The sequence below is a fragment of the Miscanthus floridulus genome, chromosome 5 (assembly GCF_019320115.1).
Source record: "Miscanthus floridulus cultivar M001 chromosome 5, ASM1932011v1, whole genome shotgun sequence".
Classification (NCBI taxonomy): domain Eukaryota; kingdom Viridiplantae; phylum Streptophyta; class Magnoliopsida; order Poales; family Poaceae; genus Miscanthus; species Miscanthus floridulus.
This window is the reverse complement of record NC_089584.1, coordinates 121,839,522-121,848,255: the sequence shown is the minus strand read 5'-3', so window position 1 is coordinate 121,848,255 and position 8,734 is coordinate 121,839,522.

The window sequence follows — 8,734 nt, the reverse complement described above, 5'->3', positions numbered from 1 at the left end:
TCGTTGATCAATGGCAGCAGAGGGCGTGCTGTTTTGGTCTCATGGCCAGACGCTGGCATGAAAACTGACCGGATGCTCAAGGCCTGAGTCCGATTAGTCTGACGTATGATGACGTTAAGTGACCGGACGCTGGGTGTGTCCGGTCGAGCATGACCAGACACGTTCGGTCATGATTTCTCGCTTCTAGATGCTTACTAGAAACGACCGAACGCTGAGGTCCAGCGTCTAGTCACTTCACGGCAGCGCATCCGGTCATCACTTAACCGTTGGGATCGTACGCTTAGTATTTAAAGAGAAGGGACACATGGGCATGCATCGCATGATAGGATGCTGGGGTCCTACGTCTGGTCGACATGACTAGAGAGTCCAATCGCTCCGTGTTCAGTGTAGTGAGTAGCTTAGTGGCTCTATTTCATGGGGGCTTCTATTTAAGCCCCATGGCCGGCTCAAACTCACTCTCTTGGCCATTTGCATTGATATAGCAACCTTGTGAGCTTAGTCAAAGCCCTCCCACTCATCTCCATCATTGATTCATCATTTTTGTGAGATTGAGAGAGAATCTAAGTGCATTACTTGAGTGATTACATCTAGAGGCACTTGGTGTTCATGTTTTTGCTGCGGGATTCACTTGTTGCTCTTGGTGGTTGCCACCACCTAGATGGCTTGGAGCAGTGGAGGAGGATTGACATGAGTTGGTGATTGTTCGTGGCCATCTCTGGTGATTGTGAGGAGATTTGTACCTTCCCCGGTGGAGCACCAAAAGGTAACTCTAGTGGATTGCTCGTGTCTTTAGGTTACCTCACTTGTGGGTAGGTTCTTGTGGTGTCCAATTGTGTGGACGAGGTTCATGCAACACCTCTTAGCCACCGAACCACTAAGTGTTGGTCGACACAACGGAGACATAGCATGTTGGCAAGCACGTGAACCTCGGGAGAAAATTGGTTGTCTCTTGCCCTTTGGTATTCTCCCGGTGATTGATAAAGTATTCATCTTGTGATTGGTTCACTCCTCTACGTGGTGGTATAATCACCTCACTTACTCATTTACATTCCTATAAACTAGCTATATCAAGCTCTTTAGTGTAGCTAGAATTGAGAGCTTGGTTTGTGAATTAAGTTCATCTAGTGGAGCTCTTTAGTGTAGCAATTGTGAGAGCTCTTAGTGAGTAGTGACCTAGTGGATTGTGTGCCTAGTGATCATAACAACTAGAATTATTGGATAGGTGGCTTGCAACCCTTGTAGAGCTAGAGCAAGTTTGCATTTTACTATTTGTTATACTAATCAGATTGCTCTAGTTGATTTGTAAATTTTAAATAGGCTATTCACCCCCCTCTAGCCATATTAGGACCTTTCAACACTACTGGACCGGAGGCCGGTGAGGCATTCTCGGCAGTGGCGGTGGTGCTGGTCTCCTTCACGCCACGACCTCTAACGGCCCCTACATCCCTGGGTTTAGATATCCCCACACAAAGTGCCAAGGACGTAGGGTGCTCAACCCCCACATTAGTAAAAAGGTGCTGGAGAAGGTCTTGGTCCTCTCCCTTAGGCATCTCCAAGGAAGGGTGTCGAACCTCGCCGTCCACCCTAGTTGTGGCGCCCATCTTCGCCACGTCCTTGGTATCTTCTCCCTGGACGGGAGCCTTTCACCACGTCAGGGAAGGGGTGACAGGAGTGAAGAATCCTAGCCACCATCGATGGCGGCATAGGGATGCTTTAGGCTTGGCCCCCTCAGCGGTGATGAAGCCGCCCGCTTCTAGGCAAAACTCTTCATAGTCATGGCACCCGCCGAGCAATGGGCACCGCTCAGTCTGATACCACTGCTGGATCCACACGAGACATCGAGGGTGCTCTAAAGGACCACCAAGTCCTCATCTTCTCCCTCAAAGCCCTCCGCATCATCATCATCATCTGACAATGAATCGCCATGCTTCTAATGCTTCATGTGCTTCAATGCCTTCTTCCGCCTAAGACTTTTCCTCTCCTTAGCGACCGTCTGTTCCTAGGTAGTGCGCTCAGTGCCTCTAGGACAAGGAAGATGGAAACAGGAGCTAAACAAGGGGACATGCTATGGAAACAAAACTAATCAGCCAACAATCTTCCACGAAGAAACAAAAACAAGTCAAGGCGACTTACCAGGTGAGGGCGAAACTTTGTTGTGAATGCCCCCCCACACATTCAGCCGCAACAACGGTCCTAGAAGAGACTAATCCCTCGACCCACTTCATAACTTTAGAGACCTCGAGCATCTCCATGGTCTCACGGGTTGGATCTTTGACCTCAGAGTAGTCACTCAGCAGGGTCACTCATTGCTTCAATGGTTGAACTTGCCATTCCACCATGGTCCGCAAAACAGCGACACCATCCAATCTGGTCAACACCTAGCCCTTGAGGATCTCTAGGATGTCCATCACCTTCGACAACCATGTTCTATCGCACCCCCAATTCCACAAGGTAAACCTCACTAGCGCAATGCTGGAGAAAAGAGGAAGGGGGCGGTGGCATCATCCTGAATGTAGAACCAGTGTTCATGCTAGCCTAAGTTCAAAGACTTTAGTGGCAAGCATGGATAACTATGATAGAACTCCTGCTAAAGGTTCATCCCACCCACGGGAGCAAGCGTGCCACCATTAAAACCGTGCACATTGTGGGTTTTCACCTCGAAAACCCTCTAGAATAGGTCTTTGTTGGGAGCTATCCCTAGGAAGGCTTCACACACGATGACGAAGCCCACTAGCGGTGACATCGCATTAGGAGGAAGGTGCTATAGCTAGACTCCATACTCCTAAAGGAAACCATAGAGGAAGTCGAACGCCAGGACCCTGAATCTGCGCTTGTGGAAGTCAGTAAACGACACTGCCTCCCTAGGCTATGGGAGGGGCACCACCTTGCCGATAGAAGCTCTCCATCCGATGACCTCCTTCGGCAGTTCAGTGGAAGGAGACCCTTCACCATGAGGTGCTGTAGCTTTGCCTCTATCACCGATGAAGGTACCCACTCTCTCATCTTACGACGTAGGTGAAAGAAGGGGCAGAGGCGGCAGAGCAGATGGCAACAGTGATGACACACGTGACCTAGAGGTAAAGCTCATGAACTCGACCCCTTTCCTTCTGTCTTTCCTTTAGATTGTAGGAACGATGGAAGAAGGTGATAACAAGGTAAGGGATCAGCTCAGATAGAGGGAGCTATTTATGTGGCGGCGATGAGAGAAGTGAACCGCACCTGTGCAGATTCTGCCCTAATACGGGCCCCACATGCCCCTAGGAAATGAGTTGACGCACCATAGCGCATAGGGACGCCATTAAGACACAGAGTTTGGGAATGTTGACCGCCCCTAGGATTCACGCGCAGAGCGGCCCTTGGTCAACATGATCGTAGAACGCGCATGCGATCACACGCCAAGTGAACGTCGATAAGTCACGACCATGGCAAGGGAGGCCCAAAAGCCCCTAAGCCCATGTGTAAGGCCACTGGCCATGACCATGACCCAATGTCGTGCATAGGAAACCCACTCCTAGGCTAGTCGTTAGAAGGGCTCGAGGCCACAAAGGGATAGGGGCAGGGAGGAGACAGACCCCTGTGGCTCTAATTAGTGGTGCAGAGCCACACGACCGTCTCTATGTGTGTTCGAGTCATCCGCTTTGAAGTTGCCTAGGCTGACCCCCTCTAGGGGGAGGCATCTTGCCCTCTATCCGCTGCGGAGGTGGTTGGGGACCAATGGGCCTGACCACCGATGATTTATGGGATGTCTCTCGGTGAGGCATAGCCGAACTCCACATCGATTGGGGAGGATATTAGGTCCCGCTCGAATTATCCATCGACCTCGACAAGACGCACCACTTAGAACCACGTGGTTATGGTGGACATGACTCTTCCCACATGGGGTGAAACCAAAATTTGCCTGTAACAAGGCACCATGACCCCTTGGGTCATGAAGGGGCATTGGGGAAAGAAGGAAGTGGGCGTTAATGGCCCCACTATTAGGACAAGGCCCAACCTCAACTGCTTCCTCCCTGAGCCCTAGGTTCTCAACCTTTGGATAGATAGCAACGCATTCACCAAGAGCCACAATCCAGATGGTGCCAGGTCAAGACATCGACCCCTGGTGTAGGGTCGAGATGGCGACTAGAGGGGGTGAATAGTCATTTCAAAAACTTAACCACGTTGGCTAACCAAAACAAGTACGAAATTAAAACTATCAGTATAGCCAAGACTACACCCCTCTATCTATATTCTCAAGGACCTCATTAAGATCCTAATTAAGCTACAAAGGTGTCGGGCTAGCTAGAGCTCACCTAACCAATTCTAGGAGCAAGGTCACACAAACCTATGCCACTAGTACTTCAAGCAATGAGGGAGCTCCTACACATGCTAGTAAGAAAAGCACAAAGCCAACTAAGCTCGCTAGCAATGCTCAATAACAAGGCAACCAATGCCAAATTAGAGAGCGTAAATACTTAGCTACACAAACTAAGTAATGTGACTAATAAGGTTACACAAACCAAATTAGCCACACAAGGAAGCTACTTCTATACTATACAAGTAAGAAGGTAACTAGTGAGCTACACAGGCTAACTAATTACAAGACCAACTACACAAGCACAATATATATAAAAGTAATAACAAGCTTGTGTAAAGAGATTGCAAACCAACGGGAAGAACAAGGTTGACACGGTGATTTTCTCCCGAGGTTCACGTGCTTGCCAACACGCTATGTCTCCGTTGTGTTGACCGCTCACTTGGTGGTTTGGTGGCTAATTGACATCACCCATCAAGCCCGCATGTTGGGCACCGCAAGAACCTACCCTAAAAGTGATGGTAGCTCAATGACACGCTCAACTAGAGTTGCTCTTCGTGGCTCCTATGGGGCGAGCACAATGCCCCTCACAAAGCTCTTCTTCGGAGCACCGCATAGGCTTCTTATGGGCTTTGACGGAGACCACCACCAAGCCATCTTGGAGGTGGCAACCTCCAAGAGTAACAAGCACCATCGGCTTGCAACTCGATCACCTAGTGTCACTCGATGCAACCTCACGACGCAATCACACTAAAATCGCTCTCTCACACAATCGGATGATCACTATCAAGCATATGTGAGATGGAGGGATCCTAAGCACTCACAAGCATGGACACAAAGTCCCCCAAGGTTCTCAGCACCAGCCATGGCCAAGACCCTCTTCTATTTATAGCCCCACGGGCTAAACTAGCCATTACCCCTTCACTGGGCAAAACTCAGGACGACCAGACGTGGGACCTCAGTGTTCGGTCAACGGATGCTTGCCACATATTGCCTCCATTCAACCTCAGTCACTTGATCTCAACAATCAAGTGATGACCGGACACAGCTACTCAAAGTGACTGGACGTAGGACCCTAGCGTTTGATCATTTCTAGTAAGGTTCTAGTCGCGACCAGACGTGTCCGGTTGGTCATGATCAGACGCAGCATCAGCGCCCGGTCCTTCTCCAACCTTTTTGCGTCGCCTACGTCACCATACGTTAGCCTGACCAGATGCACCCTGCCAATGTCCGATCACTTTCAGCGCCAGCGTCCGGTCGAAGACCGACACCTTCACGCTCTCTGTCGCCACTGATCGAACGCAGGACCCCAGCGTCCGGTCACCATGTGACCAACGTCCAGTCCACTCTATGAGACCCTATCTTTTCTATATAGGGCGCTGGTGGCACCGTCGGACTGCCCGCACTCTATGGGTGGACACTCCGCCGGTGGAGTTTTGAACCTTTCTCGCCTCTGTTCCATCACCGAGTTGATCCACATCAATTCCAACTTCATCTCCTTTGTAAATATGCCAACACCACCAAGTGTACACCACTATGTGTATGCGTGTTAGCATTTTCATAAACATTTTTCAAAGGATTAGCCACTCAACTTACCACTCGATCCTAGCGATGATGCAAAGTTGGATCACTCGAGTGGCACTAGATGACCGATATGCAAACAAGTTTGCCTCTCTTGATAGTACGGCCATCTATCCTAAACCCGGTCATCAACTTCTCTACACACCTATGACCGTTGAAATGAAATGCCCTAGGTTATACCTTTGCCTTGTGCATTCCATTCCATCTCCTCCAATGTCGATGCAACACATGCACCATCACGATCAACAATGATATGATCCACTTCATATCATCACGTGATCATATTGGTTCATCGATCTTGACTTCACTTGCTTTTCACCATTGCCTTCGTCCATCGGCGCCAAGTCCTGCTCAAGCTTCACCACCACACGGTCCATCGCTCCAAAGCCTCCGACTTGCCCTTCACGCTTGCACCGGTCCATCAAGCCAAGTCTTGTCTTGATCTTCTCTACCTTGATCACATGACTTAATGTCATGTCTCATGTGCAATAAGCTCCTTCATCACCATATGTGTGAGCTCTGCAACATCTCCAAGTCATTTTCATCGTCATGGCATATGTTGCTCACACACATGTACCTGTGGACTAATCATCTGTGTATCTCATAAAAATACAATTAGTTCACCTAGGTTGTCGCTTAATTACCAAAACCACACAAGGACCTTTCACTTGGTCAGGGAAGGCATCTTAGAAGCCTTGGCATCACCCGAAAAACAAAAATTGAATCCCGCAAAAACACAAGACAACCATGGTCAACAGCTCAGGAAATATAACTTAAAATACAAACAAACCCATCCAAGCACCGTGGCATTCTACAAACAAACCCAGTCGAGCACCGTGGCATTCTACAAACAATTTTTTCCTCATTCCAACACGGTAGTAGTGGCCCAAGCCCTGGAAGCTATGATGCTAGAAGAGGGCTTATGGGACGCTCCCTTTTGCCATTACGAGTGAACGCAACAGAGAGGAGCACCTCGCAAACCTCCTCCCAGCACCACAGCTCCCAGAGCATAGAACGTAGGGGAGAGAATAGAAGCAGCGCTGCCATCTCAATAGGACAGTAATGACATGAATGACATGGTGGAACTATCCATAGCAAGGACCACCTCGCACATCCTAGCTAAAGGCCCCTAGGAGGCGAGGAGGTTGCAAAGCTATAGTTCTGATAGCCATGCCATCCCATCCTACCCTGCTCACAAGTCTCCTTCCAGCACCAATTCCTAGAAAGAGCAGCAACGACTTCCAGCCACCATAGACAACCCTCAGCAGGATGCATCGAAATAATATCACAATCCTCCGCATACTTCTTCTCCCAAAATTCTCTCCTTCCCTCACTCTCTTAATGTCTAACCGCTCAAAAACAGCTCAGGGCCACAACCACGGGTGCCTCCAACGGTAGAAGAGTCTCCATTTATAGGCCAGGGACGGACTGAGTAGTCTAAAACCCCCGCGCCACGTGGCGAACCATGGGAGGTCATAGCCAAAGTCAGATGCCCATGTGAGGATGGGAAAATTGAGACCCTCTCAAACGCAAGGCCGGTACAGCGTCGACGTGACTGCTTGGTCTCGCCTGGGTCACAAACCTCGAAACACGACACACTAACACGACAAGGCTTAACAGTCATGTACCATGTTGTCAGGGCGTCCTGACATAGCCAAACGTAACGGCCACCTACCACATTTAATGCACCAGCCCACGAGGGGATGAGCGACAAAGCTCGAGTAGGCCACGACTACGAACCCACGCACAAATACACACGCATCTCAGTGCTTTCACAATCATTTTGTGATCACAAAAATGCTTGGGGGCTACTGTCGGGGTTATAACCCTGGGGTGTCTCAAGGCACCGATTAGTTAGCAGGCCAAGTGGCCCACAACACATCAATTAATGAAGGCCTAAATGATCGAGGCCTAGTTAAGCCAAGCAGAATGAACCTGACGCCAAGGCCAAGGTCGGCCATGACCCTTCCTTTCGCTTTAGCCCCACGACGCATGAGAGACACACGACCTCTCCACCGTCCCGACCTCTAGGAGGAACGAGGAGAGGTCGAGCGCAGCCAAGCGTGCCTGCTCTGACAAGAACAACCACGCCACACTGGCCCTGTAAGGACCGAGGAGACAGCGGTCACATCGGTCCGGTCAGACGCCACCCCTGCGCCACGTAGCTCAGATAAGACAACACCGCCCAAGGCGGTGACAACCGGTATGATAACCACCAGCCAAATACAGCCTGACAAGACGTATGTATGATTCCACCCACTATGGGATGGGACCCACGACAAACGTATCAACTTAGAGGCCATCCAACCCGATGGGAGCCACGACCCCAAAGATCGGGATCGTGGCCCTCAGCTCCTCAAACCAGCAAGGCGATCAACGACCCAGGGACGGCTACCAACTCCTGTACGATGTCCCCGGAAACAAGGAGGCGATGATGAAGACCTCAGTGAGGACCACGTCGTACAGGACGGCTAATGAACTCCCATCATGCCTATAGTGTCGTCACGGCCGGCACAGTAGCACCACGTCACACCATGCCACGACGTGGCTACAAGACCATGACGACAACCACGCCTAGATGTGCTTCCTAAGACAGCGTAGCTTGTAAGCCAAGTTAGCTAGGCCCTCCCTTAGGCTCACGACCCTTCGGTCGGGAGAACATACTGCTTTGTACGAGCCCTAGCCTCGAACTCTATATAAGGACGGCCAGGGAACCCATCTTGGGCATCCAATTATGATCCTCTACCATTCTATCATTCTCACACCGTAGAAGGGTTCCTGAAGCTTTTCTTCGGGCAGCCCGTCTCTAAGCTCTAGATCTCCTACCTCTTCTGCTGTTCTTCCACCCTCAGTTGTAAG